At 41.2% G+C, this 24,205-nt stretch overlaps 1 long non-coding RNA gene across 1 annotated transcript; it reads left to right on the forward strand.

The window, feature by feature from the left end:
* The first annotated feature begins 8,294 nt into the window (after window positions 1–8,294).
* Window positions 8,295–19,590, forward strand: LOC124105390 (uncharacterized). Its single transcript, XR_006855715.1, has 3 exons — window positions 8,295–8,400; window positions 9,709–9,842; window positions 19,339–19,590. It is a non-coding gene; the product is annotated as an uncharacterized LOC124105390 (long non-coding RNA).
* The last annotated feature ends 4,615 nt before the right edge of the window (window positions 19,591–24,205 follow it).

Consider the following 24,205-nt stretch of genomic DNA (forward strand, 5'->3'; position numbering starts at 1 on the left):
GACTATATCTATGGCCTTATAGCCCATTTGTCTGTCACAGTCCAAAAGCTAAATTCCTATAATCTTCTCACTTATGAACACTTATCCTTATAAAACTCTGTGCTTATTTTTGAGTATGTGACTTGGTCTTTGGGACAAATATCTCAGGAAAGTTTCTATATCTACTACCAAGGTTTTGATATCTACTGTCAAAGAGATGGCAATGAAATCAAGATCCAGGTAGTTAAAGAAGAGCATATATGAGAAAAATTAGAAAGTCCTCTAAAACTATTTTCCCCATGTTCAGAATATTTGATCCAGGATAAAACATAGCTTACTTTCCATTATTTAAAGAGGCAAGGCTCAGCAATGTTACTGTGGGAAAGGACAATTCTATTCATTTATTTCATTCAAAACAACAAAACAAACCTCTGAATTCTCAGCTACTATATGCCATGCCCTGCTCTGTAAAGGTGAATTATTGTCCCATGGCCCATGTCCAGTGAATATCCATCAGCCAGGTGACCAGTCTAATTCAGAGCCTTCTATGACCTATGCCAGGAAGACTGAGTCTTAACAATGTTCCTGGTGGCAGTCACTACTGTGGACATGTATCCTACTCAATATCAGATTAGCTTCCCAAGGTGGTTTTAGAAACATATGCAACTGCTCAGCTGGGCAGCTTGGTTTGGGAGGTCTAGGAGGAATGAAGGCCCTGTGCATTCTCAGGAAACCTTACTGTGGTTGATGTCAGACTTACAGAATTCAGAGGACAGAGCAAAGCTCTCCTGCACTGTCCCATCAAGTCTCACATCAGTCCACCGAGAGGCCACCTAGGATGCATGTCCATAATTTTTCCTTCTTTTTCCTGTTCTCCTTTTTGTCGTCTCCTCTGTGATCTCTTCTGCCCTATTGTTCTGTCTTCAGGGCTCTGATTCAACTTTCCAAGTGGAGCATCTACAAGCAAACAAACTTTCCTCTTGCTAACACTGACCACTTCCCATTGCATATCCGTCATCTCCAATATTACTCTAACAAAGTTTATGTCTTTGCATCCTATTATATCAAAGGCCTTCTACTCACTAAGGTAAAAGGAAGAAGGAAAGTAGAGAAAGGAGAAAATTCTGTCTTGACGTACACTGCCTTCCCTCTGACTAGGATCTTTTCAAGTAAAGCAAATGAGAATGAGAAAATGAGAAAATAAAATGAGAAAGCTTGGTTCTCTTCTTTGGAAATTAGAGAAAACTCTGTGGATACCAAATGTGCATTTCATGGTAGACACAAAATAATTATGGATCACATTTGAATTAATTACTTTGGCTACTTCTCTATCACATGACCAACAAATATAAAGATGTACAGAACAGAGTCAAGGAGAACAAGGGGATCTTAGAGATGTCTCAGAATCATCTGAACTCCTGTGTCTTGTAGCCATGGACCACTAGTTTAATCATTTGTGGTCAGAAATTTTCCATGTATTTTCATTTCCATTGTAATGACAACTTTATACATAAAAATTAGTTCAGGGGCTGGGGTTGTGGCTCAGTGGTAGAGCACTTGCCTAGCACATGTGAGGGACTGGGTTTGCTCCTCAGCACTACGTAAGAATAAAAATAAAGATATTGTGTCCACACACAATTTAAAAAAATTTTAAATAGTTCAAATATGTTCCCCTTATGGCCTCATATACTTACCAGTAAATGTATATATTTAGAATATATAGTGTAAAAAACATGTGTGATTGGCTTAGAATGGTTTATCCAGGACTCTAACTTTACAAGGCAAAAGAATTTTCTATTAAAGGAATTTGACAATCCTGGGGAGCTATAGGAGTTAAATAAAATTCCATTTATTCAACATCTATCCATTGGTTAACTCCTGCATGCTAGACACTTACAGACTGTGAGAACACAAAGACACAATATGCTTCACTCTAATCTCTCAACCTCGTTTTCAGGGAAATATATGGTGTTGATAAAAAATAAAAGACCACAGGGATTCCCCAACATCTGGAATGTTGCATGATGTATAGGAGATGCTCAAGAAATGTTTCTTGAATGAATGAGTAAGAGTATTACTGGATATCACATTCTAATGCCCAGCTTCTCAAAAATGAATTAATTATTCAGAGGTGTCTTTTGAACTTAGTGGAAAAAATAAATAACATTTACTCCCTTCCCATTTTCATCTTTCTAAGGATACATAGTACTCATTTATGGAGTATAGTGAAGCATTTCAATACAAGTATACAATGTGCAAAAATCGGATCAAGGTAACCTCAGTCATTTATCATTCCTTTGGGTTAGAAACATCCAAAACCTTCTCCGATAACTATTTTGAAATCTAAAATAAATTGTGGTCAACCATGTCATCCTATTGAACTACAGAATATTTGAAGTTATTTTTTACATCCAAATGCACCCCTTATATTTTAGCCATCCTCTCTCCAGCCCCCTTACCAAGGCTTCAACTTTTGATTCACTGTGGTTTGGAGGTTCATTTGGAGCTTTGAACATAATTTTGGAGTTGCAGCATTTGACACAGGTGAAGGAATTTGGAGGGTCGTGTGCAGTGCAAACCAGACAAAAGACAGTGAAACAACTAGGTGCAGCCTTCCCTGCTGGTCGCATTAGTTGTCCAATCAATGACTTCTCCAAACACTACTCTCACTTTTCTCTTAGAAGCCACTGTTCATCTTTCAAGGACCTAAGTTGATTCCTTTTAGATCTGATTCAGGAGAAGAGAGCTAAAGGAGTCCTCACTTGTTAGCCACTCAGGAGCCAGGAGTCCTCTGAGATCAGATTCTCCCAGAGCAGATAGTTTCTTCCCTGGAAATGAGGAAAAGAAGTCTTGGGAAGAGAGAGGCCTCATTTACACACTTCCTGGAGTAAAGGCCCTTCCCTTCAGGTGGGTACAGGCCAGACCTGCTTTAAGGTTAAGAATGACAAGTTTGTGACAGGCATGGCACTGAAGAGGAGGAAAGTGAGCTGAGACTGGAGCAGGTCACATCCAGGATTAGGGACTGGCCAGCAGACATGTGTGTGAAGTGGGTCTTGTTGAAGACTGCCTGGGCCCCAGCATCAGGAGCTCCATGTCAGTTTCCAAGAGTCCCTGCCCAAGGAACCTGGCAAGCACCGCAGGAAGGTGGTGTGGCTTTCACACCAGGTAGAAGGGCAAGGGATCTTAAGGTCCTTATTTGAGTACCTGAAAGGAGCATGTCCAGAAAGCCCAATCAAAGAAAGACTCCAGCAGGAACTGGTCAAGTCTGCACCAGAGTCAACTCCTGAGTCACAAAATCTGGTGTCTCCTTACATAGCAGCTTGTCCAAGGCTAACTAAAGGCTAACTAAGGGCTTTGGCCCATAAACTTTTCCACTGAGACAGTACCTTTATTATTTTCTTTGGACTTTTTCCATTGTTTGACCCACATTTCTGAAAGCAAAGACATCTGGCATGACTGAGTGACACTACATACCCTTACATGTATACCCAGGGCTATCTTAGGTATAAATATGAAACTTAATTAATACATATCTACATTAGAAACCACAGAAGAGAGAGAGTGAATTCATAAGACGTGGGAAAAACAAGTGAGAGAAAGGAGATCTTCGTTCTGTCACTGCTTTGTCACTTTGCTATGTGACCCAGAGGATGTGGCCTGTCTGCTCTTACGTTCACATGTCCCTATACTCAGTAGAACTATGAGAACTGCATGGTATTAGAGTTTCCTCTCTACTCCAACAAGTTGTTGGTCACAGTTAGCATTGGAGGGGGCCGGATCCCCTCTCCAAAAGACCCCAAGATAGAGAAACCTGTTTATGAAGCTGCTTTCTATCTTCCCAAAAAGGGAATGTTGTTATGCCCGCAACTTTTTTAGATATTTTCTAAATAAATAAGGACAGCTGGTTATCTAGGAAGCTCCTAAAATTTTTGAATGATTGAAGTTATAAAATACCACCACCTGAAACAGTTCTTGGTAATCTCTTTATCTGAATCAATGTGTTCTCCAGGTTTGTTTTGTTTTGTTTTTCCCTAATTATTTGTAAACTCAACAGAGTCACAAAAGAATGATTCCAAAATATGGGAATCAACACCTGCTCTCACACTTTAGAGCCAACCCACTGGGCTAATTGTTTGGCAAGATACTCAGATTCTCTCATGATCTAGTCTCAATCTAATTTGCCAAACCTAGCCCCCAATCACCTGACCCATTCTCAACCCATCTGGCTATGCTTGTCCTTTCCCAACATAGGACATGAAATCCTGTGTCTATGTCTTCATTCTTGTGCTTTCTTCACCCTGAAATGTCTTGTTCCCCTCTGCACAAAGCCCCCTTTTTTTGCAGACGGACATACCTACTCTCCCATACTGGGGTGCGGTAGAGGTGGGCAAATCCCTCTGCTCTCTGGAGTAGCCCACCCTTTCCATGCCATCCCATTTACAAAGACTGCTAGCACAGACTGAGTGCTTTGTATGTGCCAAGCAAGCACCCTACTAAGAGTTGACATTTTCCCTTGCACTAACTCTGTGAAATAGACTTTTGTTTTTCAACCTTTCATGGGTGACTCAAAAAGTCTAGAAATGTTCCAAAAACTTGCCTTTGATTACTTAACCATCAAAACATAAGAGGAGGGATTTGAACCCATGCAGTCAAGTAGCAGCATCCTTTCTCTAAACTAGTGGGCCTTGCAATGGCAGGTTTAGCTGTATCTTCCCAACAAATGGTAAATTCTCTAAGGCCGGGTTCCATGTCAGCTTACTGACTGATGCAATCCCAAAATCAAGTATAATGTTAAAGAAAGTTGGCATTGAGTGAATGAGTTAAAATCTTGCTCCCATGGGAATATGCTCCCCTACCCAGTCTTTCTTTCTCTTCTAGGCCGACACCCTTACTTTGCCTCTATTCCACTTATTGTATTATTTTATGAATACCTTAGTTGTGATGAGAACTATTTTAAAAACTCACAACCTCCTTGCAGCACTGTCTGCTGCTTAGGCTTTTGCATTTGAACCAAGGTGAACTGCAGGAGGCAAGGGCTAGACCCAAGAAACACAAATACACTTCCTGCCCTCAGGGACCCTGCAGTCCAATGGGAAAACTAGGTCACACATTCACAACGCCCCTCCAGCCTCATAAGAGAAATAAACACATCCGCAAATGCATTCTACCGTGCTTAGTAATCTGCCGCTTGATGACTGATAGTCAAGAACATGGCTATGTATTTGCTCTGAGGTAATAGGCAGTGAAGTGTCCCTTGGGTAATAATATTTGTAGACATTTGATAGATTACTGAGCTAAGTATCTTACCAAATGGAGGGGAAATTTGCTAACACACAGAGTCCTTTACAGTTGTTCCTGGGCTCTTCTGGCTGAGCATCTCAGTGTCACACCTGCTATGCAATGATGTCACAGGTCCACATACCCCAGGCTTACAAGAGATGAAGGTGTGGGTTCTGGAATAAATCTGCCTGCATAACACTCTTGGCTTCACTTCTTACTGACTATGTGACAGCTAAGTGACTTGATCAAATTCCTGCCTTTAAAATGAACAGAATAATAAAGCCCACTTGGTAAACCTATGAGGAATAAATGAGGCAATATATTCAAAGGTCATAAGGTAGCATTTACTAATCATAGCATAGTATTTGGCTAATATGGTAAATGTTAAATAAATGTTAGCCATTATTGTTTCTGATCTGGAATGGACTTTCAAGACCACCTCGGTCAACTACCACTCCAGTGAAAGAATATCCCTGCCTGCATTTCCAGCTTCTGCTTGAGTATTTCATCCTTGTTGGTTCCGATTTTGACCAAGCCCTGCCTTTCATCGGACTCCTTCTTTGGAGGAGGTGAGCCGCTTGCTTTCCTGTTTCTTCCACACAGTGACCTCAGCTTTGCTCTCTGACCTACACTGACTCGATGTTACCTTGCTCCTCAACTTCATGGCATCCTTCAGCTATTTAAAGGCAGCAGCTTGTCTGATCCTTGGAGTTTCCCCAGCCCTCATCTCAAGACACAAGCCTCAGAAAAATGGTTCTGTGGCTTAACTTCCTCTCAATAGAGGATGCTAAAGCCCTGGGGGAAAGGAGAAAGGATCTTCAGAGATCTTCATCCGGCCATCTGTGAGATGCTGACACATGAAAACACCTCCAGGGCAAGGCCCCGGCTTCTCTTCTACCCCATCCGACCCCACACTTTAAGGGACATTAGGCTTTCGGTGTAAGATGTCAGGACTTCATTCACAATGATCTGGTGCTTGATGACCTATACAGACTTTCAGAGTATTTCTTCTGTCTACATTTTTGCTGCCTTACCCCTCAACTTACCTTCAAAAATTGTGGCCTTTTCCTCAGGCCCAGTTCACAGCTACCTCAGGGAGCCTTCCCAGAATCTTCTCTTTCGTAGTCTTTTTCTTACTGCCTTATATTTTAGTCTGTTCTCTCTTTGCATCTTATATGCAGGCCCAATACGTGGCTGATGAACCTGTGTCTCGTTCATTCTTGTGACTGCAGAAGGGAGGAACATGCTGGTGGGTGAAGATGAAACACCCACACTGTATCCACTACTGGACATCCCTCCAGATCCCACCCAGATCCCCTCCTCTCTGCAGATGCTTGCATCCCTCGACTGGAAATACTGGCTGCTGGTGGCTCACTGGCAATTACCCTTTAAAACAGGATCCCAAGGCCGATAACTGGCTACCATGAGAATGCAAAGGTCTGACTTGAGACAAGTCTGCAGTGCTTTCTGAGTTCCAGGACTTTCCACTGGATGGACTCGGGCTTGGTTGCAACTACATTGCATGCCAATTTCTTGTTGCCATTCCTGCTTCCTTCACCTTCATAGAGGCGGAATTCTCAAAAGCACTTTCATGCAATTCTATCCCAGAACCTGTTTCCAGGAAACTCAACTGAGGCCCTGTTTGACAGTGCATAGCACATTGCCACTGCCACACACCTGGTGCATCTTGCTTTTCTTACAAGCTTCAACAAGTGGAAATAGGACCAAGGGGATAATGATGTAAGATGTGAACTCACATGCTGCAAGGAAAGGAGCCACAGGGAGATTTCTGCCCCCACCTGAGGCTCTGGGATTGAGAGGACCTGTAGCTTCAGACCCTGTCACTTTCTTCATGACATGGGATGGAAAATAAGGGGAGGATTTGATAAGGTTTCCAGCATGTAGTCCTCAGCAGGGACTGACTACATAAACTAAAAGGGAAAAAATAGAGAAAATTAGACACACAGGAGGGAGAAAGAGAGAGGAGATGAGGAAGGGAGAAAGAGGAGGAAGAAAGAAAACAAGAAGACTGAAGGGGAGAGACAAGGGAGCCACCGGAAGAAAGGAACAGTTTGACAAAGAAGGCACATTCTTCACAAGCATGCTTTGAAAACCAGTGTTTTCTTATTTTAAGTTTATACTGCCTTTGCTTTCACAGATTCCATTTGGATTGGACTATTTTTATTTCGCTTAATTTGGTTTGTTTCCCTACTTGCTTAAATTTGAAAGATGGTCCTCTGAGGCCCATTGCTTGCCAGCAGACAGGTATAGATTCGTCTCTTTTCTGCCTGCCTCCTTTCCTGGGTTCCCCTCACTCAGATCACACCCTGGAGGGGGTGATCGTCCCATAAATGCGCATCAAGAGTGACCCAGCCAGACCAAGAAGGACTTCTTCCCTTCTTCCAATTCCCTTTTGGATGACTGTAAAGAGAAGATAAGTTTGGACTCACCTCATGATTATACATTACACAGAGCCACAGCAAAAAGAAGCACAGACTAAAAAGGCTTTGAAAAATGATGACTATGACTATTGACATCTCTCTCAGACAGGTACCAGATGGGGAATTCCCTCTTATACCAAAAGCAAAGGGGTCTAAGTTTTCTTCCCACTCCTCCAGTCCCCATTTCCCATAGGCAGCTATCCCTCTGAAAACATTCTGGTCTTTCTCTAAAACTCCATCCAGAACCCATCCCTGTCAATTACCTTCCCGCAACAAAACATATCCACTCACCCTCCCCTTCCTCCCTAGATCTCTTGAGTTCTTTCCTGAGTGGCTCTAGGACCAATGGGAGGTCTCTCTGCTCCTGCCCACTCTCCTCATCTTCCCATCACTCGTTTCTGTGGGCACAACAAAGACAAGCAGGGCAGGAAGGAGCAGGGATTATCTCAAGGAAACAGTCCCCAGACTCACTGCCCCTGGGCTCTAATTTTGCCTAGGCTGTGTTTATATTTTGTGCCAGGAACAAAATTAATGCAAACTCCACCTCCATTGTCCTTTCACCCAAGGAACTGCTGTGTCCAGTAGATGTGGTGAGTTAGAGATGAAGCGTTGGCATGGCCTGGAGAGTGGGGGAGAGGCGTGCCAAGTCCTCTTGCCAGCATCATCATGACCAGCCTTCTGCTCTGCTTCACAGTTCAAAGTGAGTTTTGACCACCAAAAGCTTGTCATTTTTAAGTCCCTCTGTGTTGCACTTAGTGGGAAATTTCCCAGACATGGGCAAATGGTCCATTGTCACCCTTAATTCCCACCTATTAATTGGCCATTGTGTCCTTTGTGTGGTTTCTGCGCATTTTGATAAGAAGTGGGGAGATGGCATATCAAAGATAGTTAGGCTGATGCTGTTTTAGACGGCCATGTTTTGACAAGGACAGTTGGTTGGCAGGCTGAAGGAGGATTCAAATGAGGAGAAACATCATAGTGGCCATCTGAAGGCCACAGCTATCATCTACCCCAGATGGGTAGAAAACGGCTTGGCAGGAAACAGTGATTAAGAGCATGCCCTTGGAGCCAGACAGACAAGGTTGACTCTGCCACTTACCAGGACTGCATCTTTAGAGAAGATTTTGTCTTCTGAAGCCATTCCCTCCCCCATTTGGCTCATGTGGAAGGTGGGGTTGGGGGAGGCAGCAATCATTTCTACCTCACAGGTTCTTATAAAAATAAATAAGACAAATATATGGAAATTTTACATTTAACTTTAAAATCTTAAGAAATCAGAGTGGCGAACAGAAAAGGGGGAAGTTGCTTCCAGGGTAAATGCCAATATTAGCACAAAACATTCAGAGCTAAATTCTGAACAGAGGAAGAACAAAACCAACTCAAGTTCCCGAATTAAGCCTAACAAAGACAGGCAGTTGCAGAACCCTTGGTCTATAACTTCCATGGGCTGCTGCAAAGACAAGGTCAAATCTTCTCTGGAGGAAAGAATCCAGAATCCAGGGACTGGGGTAGTGGCTCAGCAGAAGAACACTTGCCTAGCACGTGCGAGGCCCTGGGTTTGATCCTCAGTACTGCATATAAATAAATAAAATAAAGGTATTGTGTCCAACTATAACTAAAAAATTAAAAGGGGGGGGGGAGGAGGAGAAGGAGAAGGAGAAGGAGAAGGAGAAGGAGAAGGAGAAGGATCCAGCCCCCAGGCTTTCCACAGACTGCTGAACTGAATCAAGGATTACAAAGCACTTCCCTTTAGGGAACAAATTTCCAGTCAGCCTCTAACTCATCAGGGAGCTGGCTCAGAAGGTTCCTTTCTAATGAAAGAATCCTCTGCAAGGCAGGATGTGGCTGCTCCTGTGGCTTTGCTCATGGGAAGCCTGACTTCAGTTTCCCTTTAAATGACAACTACACTTACTAACACTTTGCTCTGGATTATTTTCTTTGGCCAATGCATTGGCTTTGCTCTGATTCAGATTATACTTTCTGTTGCTAGGTTTTTCTTGTTTTTCAGAAAGTTTGCCAGTGATTCCTGTAATTTTACTCCAGAAGACCTGGATTCAAGCATTAGGATGTACAGGAACGTCTGGTGTGACTCAGCCTTGCCTTATAGATCTGCTTATCATTAGAAAGAAGCATGACTCCACTGTAAGTATTTGAACAGGCTTCAGTTAGTACATAAACTAGAACATATACAGTCACATATAATTTATGTAACACTGATAGTCAATTTAAATCTGAATATGCCATTACCAGCAACTTTTGGGTGTTTTCTTCATGAAAACTCTATGCTCTGTTGAAGCCATAGTCCATATAGGTCAATCTCTACATGGCATCATATTCAAAATGCACAGTACAAGGGCCAAAAAAGTACAGAAGAATCTTATGCATTTGCTTTTCCAAAGGAAACAGAGATAGATCAAATTCACAGCTCTAGAACTCTTTCCCATATATCTATTTTTTGTCTACTCCACTTTGGGCCTTCTTTGTCCTTTAGAAAGTCTCACTAGCTGCCTTCACCTCCCTACTACGTGGGCTACCTCCCATCCTCCATGGCCTCAAGTTTTCTCACCTCCATCTCTCCACCTTTCCCTCTCAGTCATTCATTCTTCCATAAAATCATTCTCTTTAAAAATTTTCTTCTATTTTGTATATATGATAGCAGAATGCATTATAATTCATAGTACATATTTAGAGCACAATTTTTCATATCTCTGGTTGTACACAAAGTAGAGTCACACCATTCATGTGTTTATACATGTACTTGGGTAATGATGTTCATCTCATTCCACCAACTTTCCTACCCCAGACCCCTTCCGTCCCCTCTCACCCTTTTGTTCTATCTAGAATTCCTCTATTCTTCCCATGCTCCCCCACACAACCCCATTATGAATCAGCCTCCTTATATCAGAGAAAACATTTGGCATTTGGTTTGGGGGGATTGGTTAACTTCACTTAGCATTATATTCTCCAACTCTATCCATTTACCTGCAAATGCCATGATTTTATTCACACTGCATAGTATACCATTGTGAATATATATCACATTTTCTTTTTTTCAATATTTATTTATTTTTAGTTGTAGTTGGACACAATACCTTTATTTATTTGTTTTTATGTGGTGCTGAGGATCGATCCCAGGGCCTCGCACATGCTAGGTGAGCGTTCTACCACTGAGCCACAACTCCAGCCCACTATCACATTTTCTTTATCCATTTCATCTACTGAAGGGCATCTAGGTTGGTTCCACAGTTTAGCTATTGTGAATTGTGCTGCTATAAACATTGATGTGGCTGTGTCCCTGTAGTATGCTGTTTTTAAGACCTTTGTGTGTAGATCAAGGAGAGGGATAGTTAGGTTAAATGGTGGTTCCATTCCCAGTTTTGCAAGGAATCTCCATACTGCTTTCCATATTGGCTGCACCAATTTGCAGTCCCACCAGCAATGTGCCTTTTCCCCCACATACTCGCCAACACTTGTTGTTGTTTGTGTTCCTAATACATGCCATTCTGACTAGAGTGAGATGAAATCTTAGAGTAATTTTGATTTGCATTTTCTCTAATTGCTAGAGATGTTGAACTTTTTTTTCATACATTTGTTGATTGATTGTATATCATCTTCTGAGAAGTGTCCGTTCAATTCCTTGGCCCATTTATTGATTGGGTTATTTGTTTGTTTGTTTGTTTATGTTAAGATTTTTGAGTTCTTTATATATCGTAGAGATTAGTGCTCTATCTGATGTGTGTGTAGTAAAACTTTGCTCCCAGAATGTAGGTTCTCTATTCACCTCACTGATTGTTTTCTTTTTCTGAGAAGAAGCTTTATAGTTTAAATCCATCCTATTTATTGATTCTTGATTTTAATAAAAAGTAAAAAGTATTGTAGCTCAGTGGTAAAGTCCCCCTGGGTTCAACCCCCAGTACTGCAAGATATCAAAGATTCTTGGGGTTATGACAAAAGAAAAAAGACCAATGAAACCAATTTAGAGGAACTTCCACTGGCCAAAACTGAAACAATTCAATCATCAAAAAGCAAGTGATTGAAATATACCAAATATGCTAAAAATCCATGAATAAGTGAGGTCCTAAGCAACTTAGTGAGGCCCTGTCTCTAAATTAAAAAGGGATGGGAATGTGGCTCAATATTTAAGTGCCCATGGGTTTAATCCCCAGTACCAAAAAAACAAAACAAAACAAAACAAAATCAGAGAATACATAATTGTAATTTAAATAAAAAAGCACCAGCTAAGTATTTCAAAACCAGATAAAGGAAAAATGTCAAATATTTATCCTTGCTTTATTATGTAAACTACACTCATTCATAGTAACCAAATAATAGTTGAAGGAGAATTTTTCTTTATAGAAGAATTCTAGATAATAAAAGAAAAAAGGGATTTGGGTGCAGCAAACTGGTAGTATATGTGTTTAGCATGTAAGAGGCTTGAGTTCCATCCCCAGCACCCCTGTCTCTGCAAGAAAAGAAAAAGGAATAACACAATCCAAATATTTCCTTTATGCAACTCCTAAAGAAATAATGATAGAGACAAAAGCCATCTAAGTCTGCTAAACCTGTTAGTTGAAACATTGTGTGGAACTTTATAGTGGCTGAGACAGGCTGACACCATGTGATCTCAACCAATCAATCATGAAAAGAAGGACCAGCAGACACCAGGGTCTAAGATACAACACTAGCCATGCAATATTTGTGTCAAAAAATAAATTAAGTCAGAATTGATTATGCTAGAGAAAATACAAGTTATGAGGGAAGATCTCAAACACCACCATGATCATGCTGTCAGCAAAGCCCAAAAGGTAAAAATTCCATAAGACATGTGATTTTTTTTCCAAATAATTAAATGATAAAGGAGAAAAAGAGGGAGGAAAGACTATTAAAATTTGAGATATATACTCAAACATGATATGTGGACCTCCTTTGATTCTGATTGAATAAAATCAACTATAAAAAGACATTTGAGATAACATGAGGGATTTGATTTTAGACCAAATTAGATGCTTCTGAGGCATTCTTTTTGAAAAATTATTAGGAATTATGAAGAAGGATCGAGAAAGTATGAAGAAATTTTAGATATGGTTTGAAAAATATGTACTAAAAATTTTTTAAACAGAAAAAAAAGCAGAGGGTGGGGAAAAAAAGAGTAGAACTGTAAATATGATGACTCCATAATGGAGTTTGTTGCACAAATGAATTCCATATTTTCACATGCATGTGTTAGGAAAGTGTTCACAAAATTGGGTCTATGTTTGCAGCCACCAAAGGGAAAAAGAAAATAGGAATAGCAAGGAATTCTAGGTGTCCATACATTTAAAAAAAAAAAAAAAGATTTTCAAGTAGAGCTCCTTTCAGAGGTTGAGAACTGAGAAAAACCTCTCCTGTGGGTCTTCATTAGAGAGCCACAGTGAGGTGCTAGAAGAAGCATCTTCAACAAAACAAACCCAGGGCAGGGTACTGGTGCACACCTGTGATCCCAGGGACTTAGGAGGCTGGGACAGGAGGATCACAAATTTGAGCCGGCCATGTTAACTTAGTAAGAACCTGGCTCAAAATAAAAGGTAAAAAAGGCTTGGAATGTAGCTCAGTGGTAAATTCCCCCCTCGGTTCAATCCCCAGTACTGCAAAATAAATAAAAGGGAGGTGTCTCTTTTTAACTTGATTCACCAAATGTTCACCAAAAGTCTTTACACCATCTTCCAACAAGCAAAACTCTAAGACCCAAAATATTATTTTCTTCATCACTAAAAACACATAGATTGAAGTCTGTATTTCATTATATGTGCCAGTCTCTGCACTTAGATCTCTATTAGGAAATGCTGGTGTTCTATAACCATATGATCATGCAAAAATGATGAGTGTCATGAGCAAAAGAAAGAAAGTCTGTGGAAGTATAGAGAAGAGCTCCAATTCAAATTTTCAGGACAAGTTAGGGTATTTTTCTGAAGAGTGGCATCAGCATAAGAAGGATTTTGCCGTGCCAGGGAATCACTCCACATGAAAGGAGAGGTGAAGACACAGAGGTGGTCTGCACATCCTTCTATGGTACTTAGTGAGTTGCATTAATAGGTGTGTCCAAGTTCCTATCAATTAGAAAAGTTACATATGGACTTGGATAGCTTCCCACAGAGGTAGTGACATTCAGAGGGTTAAAGAACCTTTTATGACTATTCCCTCCCAAGTAAAACTAAGAGATTAATCAAGAAGTCAGTAGCAGGGGCATAAGTTTGTTTGGGACTATTTGTCTCACTCTTGACACTCTGTGTTGACTTTCAGAAATTATATAGACTCCTGAGAGTTGGGTCTGTATAGATTATAGCTAATCAACTTATGATGGTCAACATACAATTTTTCAACTTCACCATGATGTGAAAACAATATGCATTCATAGAAACCATATTTCCAATGTTCAATTTCAATCATTCCTCAGACCAGCAATATGTAGTAGGATGCTCTCTGTCCTAATGCAGCTCCCAGGCAGTCACACCTTCACAAAGGTAGACAACTGATATTCCATAGTGCACAGTGTTGCTAAGCCATGAGGTTAGGTGAGATGTATTAATGCATTTTTAACTTGTGACATCTTCAGTTTATGGTGAACTTCCTGTGATCTAACCCCACTGTAAGTCAAGGAGCATCTGTACTTTGTTTACATGTGTGTTATTTGACTATTTAAATGCCATGTATGTCTCTCCCTCTCTCTCTCTCTCTCTCTCTGTCTGTCTCTGTCTCTTTCTTCATACATACATACATACATACACACACACACACACGTAAATGTGTGTGTGTGTGAAGTATAATATTCATGTAAGCATACAGGTTTATGTATACATCCATAGTGCTATTCCAATAGGACTATTTTCAGTGTTTAGAGAAGGATTTAATATGAGCTCAGCACTAACACATAAATGGTATAATCTACAATGAGAGTATCTCTTCAAGTCAACCTTGGACCTTCTCCAAGTAGCCAGAGACATTTGGCCACTCAATGCTCTGGAGAACTGCTAAAATTAGCTAGAGGAAAAAAAAGACACAAATATCTTAAGGATAGCCAGGAGCTGAGTCCAATAAAGTGAATGTCAGAAAACTGTAAGCTTCAGGCTAAAAAGGGCTTCCAAATCTGTTTAACTTCCAACTGGTGTGTGAATTTCCTGTACAATACTAAATTTGTTAACTATTGCTACATAAAAAATAATTTTAAAATGTGTTGGTTTAATTCAACCAAAAACAAAACCAAAAAGATACCTGTTAGTGTCTCACATAGTTTTGTGGGTCAGGAATTAACAAATGGCTTGGCTGAGTCATTCTGGCTCAGGGACCCCTGTGAGACTGCAGTCAAGATGCTGACCAGAGCCACAATACTCTGAGGGTCGGAGAATCTATTTCCAGCACATTCCTTTCACATAGTTAGCTGTGTGAAAGACCTCAGCTTTTAGTCACATGAACCCATCCTTAAGGGTGCTAGAGAATTATCCTGACATGATGGCTGGTTCTCCCAGAAGCAGTGAGGTAGAAGAGAATGAAGCAGAAGCCACAATGTATTTAGTGACTAGTAATGGAAGTCACACTGTCATTTCCACAGTATCCTATTGGTCATAAAGATCAGCTCTGTTTATAGTGGAGGACTGCACAGGGCTTGAATACCCAAAACAAGGCAAGGATCATGGTGCCATCTTGGAGTCTGGTATACCCACCAGGGGCAGTCCACCTCGATAGCCTGTAGTGATGGATGCTTACTTCACAAGGCAACCTCTGATAGAAACCTCTCTTTCTTCAAATTATAAATACAATCCCTTCTTTTTAGTTTTTCTATTTCAAGGGTCACAAAAATTCTAATCTTTTTTCTGAAAAAAAATTAAAAATCAGTCCTTAATTTTGATCCTTCTAGTTTCAAGAATAGAAGCTTAGAAAGCCCATCCTTACCCCCAGTTCCTTCAGCCCTTTGTAGAGCTTTAGGACAAGATTAATTATTATACTAAAATATTAATTTAAAAACAGGTAGGGGCACTTATCCCCACCCCAGCTGTCCCAGCAATTATCTCAGAATACACTTCTTTCCTTACATAGATCAGCTACCCTGGACATAGTAGCCAGGTGCCATTTCATAGACTACCAAAACCAAGCTTATTTTTTTTTTTTATCAGAAGCCAAGACTTTCTTTTTAAAGACCAAATAAGTCCCATACAAGTGTTACATGGAAGCAAAGGAGGGAAAAGAGAGCCCTTATCCTCCAAGGATTCTTGTCAACTTACTTTCCTTCTTTACTTTTTGAAATTGGCTTTCAGGACAATACACTCTCTTGGTTTTCCTTCTACCTTGCTTTGCTGGACTTACCACTTCTTCCAGCTTATAAATGTTAAGCATCCCAGGGTTACAATATCAGGCTTCTACCACCCCTTACTCCAATCCTTATGTTGTCTCATTCAGTTCTATTGTTTAATACTGGCTTCTACATATAAACCCCCAACCTAACCTTTCTCCCAAGCTTCAGGCTTTTGTACCACCTGTCTGCTGGACATGTGCACTTGGATATGTTAAGAGACATCTCAAAGTTATCACACACACATAAAACTATTCTAAACTCCATCCTCCACTGCCGGCTGAAACCAAACCCTGGAGTCATCTTGAACTTCTGTTTCCCTCATCCCCCACAACCAAACATGACTTCAAAATACACCCTGATAACAAATCCTACTACTTTGTATAACTACAAGGCACCAATTAAAAAAAAAAAATCTGGAGAACAAATTTAATTTTTTTTAATACACTCCGAAGTGGTCAGTTTTCACAATCTCTATCATTTCACCAGTTCAAAGCTATTCTCATTTTGTTTTTGGGGGGTGGGCAGGACTTTCGCAATAGTTTTCTATTTTACCTAGATTTTACCCTAGATTCAACTTTCTACCTGCTACCAGAATGAGAGCTTCAAAACATTCTGTATTTCCATCACCCTCTGAATAAAATCCAACATTCTCACCATATGTATAAATTCCCACTCATCTCTCCATCTCATCTTCTACTCAGCTTTCCTCTCTGTGCTTTTACCATGTGGACCTTCCTGTTCCTCAAATGTGGCAAGCTCCTTCCACCTCAACACTTTCCTCCTGGCAGTTCCTTTTACCTCCTTCCTGTGACTTGCCCTTGTTACTTCATTTGCATATCTGCATGTCACCTCAGACCATCCTGTTACCTTCTATTTCTTTTGTGTGTGTGTGTGTGTGTCTTTTTTTTTTAATGTGAAAACAAAAGCCACTTCCATATTTGTTTAAACTACTGTAAGCTCACAGCTGAATGAATTCCCAACTGATAAAGGCCTCTTGGTGTTTTACAATATTTTTCTTTTTTTTTTTAATTTTTTATTGTTGGTTGTTCAAAACATTACATAGTTCTTGATATATCATATTTCACACTTTGATTCAAGTGGGTTATGAACTCCCATTTTTACCCCATATACAGATCGCAGAATCACATCAGTTACACATCCATTGATTTACATGTTGCCATACTAGTGTCTGTTGTGTTCTGCTGCCTTTCCTATCCTCTACTATCCCCCTCCCCTCCCCCCCCTCCCCTCCCCTCTTCTCTCTCTACCCCCTCTACTGTCATTCATTTGTCCCCCTTGTATTATTTTTCCCTTTCCCCTCACTTCCTCTTGTATGTACTATTGTATAACCCTGAGGGTCTCCTTCCATTTCCATGCAATTTCCCTTCTCTCTCCCTTTCCCTCCCACCTCTCATCCCTGTTTAATGTTAATCTTCTTCTCATGCTCTTCGACCCTACTCTGTTCTTAGTTACTCTCCTTATATCAAAGAAGACATTTGGTACCTTCTATTTCTTTATTCCTTTGCTTTGTAGCCTTCTCACTAATTAGCAGTAGATTGCAGCAGTCATTTGCCTATGTGTTTATTATATTTGTTCAATTTCATGCATTTTTTAACCGGTAACAATGTCCGGCACTCAGTAATATCCGATAAATAAAAGAATGAAGCATCCATGGAAATGAACTTCCCTGTCCTGTTTTCAGAGTAGGACTTGGTATATGAGTTAATGATATTGTCAAAGGTACCTTCTCTGAGAACCATCTGTTAGTCCCCTGAGCACCTCCCAACTGTATAGCAGCAAACTATTCAGCCTGAATTTCTTTCTGTTCGGATTTCTCACCTCAGCAGAGTTAGGCAGAACTGAGTTTCCTGCTGGTAATGAAAGCCCTTTCCGCAGGAGACTTCTTTGTAACTGAGTGGTGTGGCCTCCTAACCCACTCTGTGGAATTTGAGCAGGCTGTCATGGTGAAACTCAAGCTGGTTTGGGGGACATTTATTTGCTTGTAAGGAAGGAGGAAGATTATACACATGATAATGTTTTTTTTATAACTGTTGTGAGACACAAGGGGGCAGCAAAATCAGGTCTTACTTTAAAGGTGAAATGGGAATTTTAATAACTACAATTAGACGTTCAATAGATGGGACAAATTTCAGTACATCCCTACACTGAGTATTAGGAAGTAATGAAAATGAATAACTGTAGCGACAAACAACAACATGGATAAAGTCTCCAAACAAGCTAAGCAAATGTAATGTTGAGTGGAAAAAGCAAGACACGTGGTTTGATTCCATGAACGTAATATTCAAAACAGGAAAAATGAGTATATTGTTTAGATTGTGTTTGTAGATGGTCAGACTATAAAGAAAAACAAGGAAATGGTAGCCCCAAGGTGACCCTTGTGAGGATAAAGCAGCTTGGGGTCAGCAGGGTACACGTGAGGCTTAAGGGGCCCAGCGTATCCTATTCTTTTACATTTACAGAAATTACACAGGTGCTTGGTTTGATATTTATGTGTTAAATTGAACATTAATGGTTTGTGTCCTTTTTGGTACATATATCTATATTTAACAATACAGGGTTTTAAGGAAAGGAAATGGAAAGAAAGAGATGAAGAAAATGGGAAAGAAAGAGATTAGGCATTGAGAAAAATGGGAGGAATAGGTAGAAAAATAGCTTCAGACATAAAGGGGAAAAGAGAAGCTTGGAGTCAGATGAGAAGAGACATCCTGATGAGGGAAGAAAAAGGAAGAGGAGGGGAGAAGAGAAGAAAGAAAGAAGCAGGAAAGACCCAGAGAGCAGGAAGGAGAGGGAAATAAAGAAAAAGAGGAAATGAAAGGTGAAGGGAGAAAGAGGAAAAGGAGTGCAGGGGGAAAAAACAACAGTTATAGACAGTGTCCAAGAGGCATCATCAAACAAACATATAGGACCAAGACGACTTATTTGGCCAGGCTAGACAGGTTGGGCAGAATGGGGACTCAGTCCTGTAGTGGACTACAATTAGAAAATAATGGTGTTAGAGTAAGATTTCCAGGTCGTCTGAGCCTTTCAGTGTCAGCAAAGAGTTCTTCACCTGCAGATCTGTAATAGAGAGACAGGGCTATGAAAGGCAAGGGCAGGGGCAGAGCCACAACAAGAGGATGACCAATTCTTAGCCAGCATCAAAAGGATGAATTCAGGATTACACAACTTTCCACCATGTTTGGAGGTTTTTAGGTGAACTCTACCAGCACACTCATGCATGGTCTGTTTCCAGTTTTAGTGTATAATTTCCTCTCCCTCCTTCCCACTTCTACACCTCTGCTTTCTTTGCAGGAGTCCTGGGCCTACAGGATATGCTGGACACAGTGCTAATGTCCTCGAGACACTAGAAGTATCCCTAATGGAGACAATGAAACTGGTTAGCCCATTCTCCATCTATTTCTCAGAGAAGGAGGTTTATTCAAAACTCTGTTGTGAACAGGTGCATGGACCCATGAAGCAGGAACTTTAGCTGTTCTTCTCAGTACCTTGTTGGTACACACTTTCTCACCAATAACCAGTTCTATGGTTTAGAAAAACCGCAAATGCTACCAGGAGTTTGGGTCCTAAAATAAAGAATAAATATTTTTGAAAATGCTGTTTTTATTTCTTCTCTAACTCCGCCTTCTTCACTTGGTCAAACGGTGCCTTCCCCAGAGGAAGCACAACTCTGGAGACATGAATATGACTTGTTTGGAGAGGCCTTTGTTCTGGAGGAATCCAATAATAATTCTAGGTAAAACTCAAACCTTAGATTGAGTGGTAAGAACAGATGTTATCAGAGAGAGAGCCTTCGTGTGCTCCCTGTGGCCACTAGGAGCCTTGCCAGTGGGTGAGCCAGAGGTGGACACACTTCCTGGGTGGAGAGTAAGGCTTCTATAAAAAGCTTACACTCGGCTTCCATGCCTTTGGGCCTGCGCACTGGAGGCAGGCGCACTGGAGGCAGGCATTCTGCCGAGGCATCTTAGTGAAGATGTGCTTTGGCCTGGGTTTTCGTCTTCTTTCCCCCAACCTTCATGAAAACATTCAAAAAAGAGTACAAATATTGAGAAATCATCTGTAATAACATCTATAAAAGGGAATAGTGTCATGAATGAATCAGAAATGTGAAGGTATCTTTTTGGGGAAAAGATGGGATGATTCTACAAAAAGCCTTAACTGCCCTGTCAAATGTGAAAAGGGCCTGAGAGAAAAATAAGATTAAGACCTAGCCAGAACCTCAGAGCCACTAAACTAGAGCTGGAGGCCTGGAAATCAGTGAAGGCCTTGGGCAGATGGAGGTATCTGGTCTAGAAAGAAAGTCGTGGTAAAAACAACAATCACTGTAAGCACACTTACAAAATGATGTGAGCCTGCAAAATAATTCTTGAAATGTAAGGTACATGATGCAAAAAAAATTTAATAATTTATATCTCTTAATGTTATGAGATGAGCTTTATTGAATAACTGCTATGTACAAGCACTATGTTAAGTGCTTTATATGCATTATCTCACTAAGTACTAATATAGTACCTATATGGTAAATACCATAGCTATATCCGTTTAAAGGATGAAGAAACAAAGACTCAAAGAGAATGTAACTAAAACCACACAGGACCAAAATGTTAGCCAAGCTGCTCTGACTTTGGAATCTATGCTTTCTTCATAATGACAAAATGCTTCCTCTCCTATAATTCCAACAACAACAACAAAAACTTTAGGGAGTCATTGGGAAAGACAGAGAGGTGTAGGCATAGTTTCTAAATGACTCTGAGTTGAATGAACTTGTGATGTTCCCACAGGAAATGGGAAGTGTGGTTGGATTAGGGCTCAGATCCTTTAAAGTCCCTTCTTGCTAGAGTAATCTGTGAAGCTGATGCCCTGGGGACTCTTTCGGGACGGATATTTTTATTTGTATTCATTTGTTTTAAAGTTCACACTTGATGGTGAACAAGAAAGTGGTAACAGATCCTAACAACAACTATTTCAATTCTCACTTTAGTAATTTTCCATTCTGGGTCCTTCAAGGATAGGAAGCAAAAACAGTCGGGACAGTGCCCTTAGAAAGCATTATCCCTGATATCCCATAGTTCCATTCCCTCCCATGGAAACTCCATGTGTGTCAGTCAAACGGAAGGTGGAGGGGAGCGAAGCAAGTGAGGTGACAAAGAGCCCTCACCAGGTCTCCAATGCAGGATGCATATAGTCATTGGATGCTCCAAACCAATCCTGTCGTGCACACGCATGTGCGGGGATTGGAAGCCACTGAAGACTCAGAGCACTTGGGAACAAGCCAAAACTTTTAGAAGCAGCAAGCAACTACAGGCTCCTGCTTTTCAGTCATAAGTCCAGAAAACCCCCTTGTACTTCATCCACACCTCACCTTACACACCTATTAATTCCACAGAGCAGGATTTTTTTCCTACACAAAGACATTTTGAATTCAAAGCCTAGGATCTACCAACCAGATTTAATGTAAGCTCCAAGAGATCTTTGCTGCTCTTCCCTCAGTCTCCACTGTCAAAGCAAACCCATTCTTCGGGGTATAGCTCAAAAGCCACCTTCTCCTAGAAGCTCTCCTGATTCTCCCAGCCATAATTTCTCTCTTATTTCTGACCCCAAGGGTCACATCATGGTTTTCTCTTGCCACCTTTATTGACAGGGGTAGCCATGCAGCACAACACAATGCCAGAAACAATCACAGAGTCTCTTAGGAAAAGCGCTGGATGCTGGCTAAACCCAACTGTGTTACTCACAGGGCCCCAGACCTCATCACGGTGACCATCCTCATCGACTCACATTAGCAATCCCTGGCTTGTTAATGTGGCCCCAACCACGAATCAGATATCTCAGAAAGACCACCTCTGCTGAGATGTGGGTCACATAGAAGAGTATCCATCCAGAACACAGCTGCCTCTCAGCTCAGCTATGCATGCATTCTGAACAGAGGACTGTCACTGGCCACATGTGAAGCCCATTCTGTAGAAGGAGGTGCAAGCCAGGATATCCAGGGATTATTGCAGAGTGTATGCAGACAGCCTCAACTCTTATTATTGCCTTTATAAAGCCAAGCTAAATGGTTCTTAGAGGCTGCCCTCTCAATACCAGGACCAGGGTGTCTATAGGACCATGGCAACTGCCATCTCATAGAATTCACCATTATCATGACTGCTCAGGGGGATGTCCTTTGCATATGTTCAGAAGAGAGCAGGGCTTCGAGGAAAAGCTCCATATGGACTCTGTCTTCGTGCAGCCCCCACTCTGGATGCTCCTCAACATGACCCTCTCCCTGGGACCAGGGTCTTAAGTATTTTTGTCTTTCTCAGCCTTGTGAGTCTAGTAGCCAAGGTTATGCCCCTCTACACCAGGACCTCTTAACACTGCTCAGAAAGGAGGGTCCATAAGGAAAGCCCCCAGCGCAGGAAAAAGTCCCAGCTTCAATAAACCAAAAACAGGGAGGGAGCAGTGAAATGAGGCTTTCCTGTCCACCAGGGATAGGGAGTGGAGGGGAAGCACAAGAGGGGAGAAAATAAGAAAGAGACAGAGGAGGAAAGTGAATAGAAAGGAAGGAAGGAGCCATAATAGTGATAAAAGGGCAAAAAGAAGGGATGGAGGTAGAGGAAGAGGAGGAGGAAAAAGAGGGAGACTCAATGAAGCGGAGAGGGTGATAAAAAGATGGGGGAGAAAACAAAGAACAGAGTCAGAAACAAGAATTGGAAGAAACAGGGGAGAAAGAACCAAAGGAAGGAAAAAGAAAGTCTGGGCAAGAACCATCAAAGAACAGGCAACACCGAGAAAGAAACTAAGGGAAGCAGAGGTGAGGAAGCTGAGAATCCTAAGGAAAGGAGAGACAGAGGCAAGAGGAAGGGGGAGTGAGATCAGACAGAGAGAGAGAATGAAGAAAGGAGAGAAAGAGAAGAGAGGGTCTCAGAATGCCAGAAAGATCTAAAGGGGAAGAAATGAAGAGAGATAAGAGGGTGGAGAGTGAAACATGGGGGGAGGGAGCTCAGAATGTGGAGGCAAGAGGCCAATAAGACAGACACAGGCACCCAGAGAAGGAATTGAGAGGAAGGAACGGCGCAGCTAAGAGGAAGTGTGTGAGGAAGCAGAAAGCGGAATGGACATTAAAAACCAAAAAGAGAGAAGCCAAGCTGGGTCAGAAGGAGGACACAGGGGCGTTGCCACTGAGAGCATGTCTGAGCCTGAGTTCTTCTCAACTGTAAAACAAACTGCTTTCTTCATTAATTTTTATGACCATTACATACCAGAATGTACATAAAGCACCTGAAATACCATTAGTCACTTAATGATTCTTTTAAGTTTGTGAATTGCAGTTCTGATGCCAACTATGAAGTAATTTTCAGGAAAACAAGGACTCATTTTACTCACCTTTGTATACCCGCCACCTAACACCCACCCCTCTGGGTAGCCTATGTCTGATGTCAAATGAACTGAACAAAGGGAAAGGAAGATACAGAACTCTTAGAAGCAAAGAAGATAAACACGAGAAGAAAAATGGAGATGAGAGAAATAATTTATTATTATTATTATTATGATGATGATGATGATGATGATGAACGACTAGGACCAATGTAGAGAAAAGAGAAAGAGAAGCTAAAAACTTCCCCCGTGGCAACACCAGGCAGCTCAGGTAGGACGCTAGGCTCAGCAGTGTGGACCCACATCCTTGGCTCTCACAGGATGTAGAGCCACCAGACTGACACATCCAGCTGAGACCTGGAGCAGCAATGAATGGTGGGACAGGAGGCAACTCTGAGGAGGATCACAGGAATGTTTAAGGACTGAAGAGCTCGTGACTATCTGTCACCTTCTGGGGTTAAAGAAAAACAAAAGCAAAAAAAAAAAAAAAAAAAAAAACCCTGAGCCCAGCCTGATTTCTTCAAGCTCCATCTAATTTCAGCACATCATTCCTGGATGATGAGCTTAGCCTGGAGCAGCCAGCCCATCATGCTGCTGAGGCACTAGACCTCAGAACTTCATCAGACGGTGAAATTACAAAGCTAGGGAGGTTTTGGAAATCATCTCACTGGTAACAAAGGTTTGCCTAAAGGGGCACTACAAGTAGAATTGACTAATGAATGAATCAACCAAGCAGTTCTCTTACCTGTCTGCCCCCACACAGGGACATCATCTTTTCTCAAGAGATCTCTAATGAATTAAA

Source organism: Marmota monax, unplaced genomic scaffold (genome assembly GCF_021218885.2).
Source record: "Marmota monax isolate L192 unplaced genomic scaffold, Marmota_monax_Labrador192_F-V1.1 WCK01_AAM20220418_F8-fsc00100, whole genome shotgun sequence".
Taxonomy (NCBI): Eukaryota; Metazoa; Chordata; class Mammalia; order Rodentia; family Sciuridae; genus Marmota; species Marmota monax.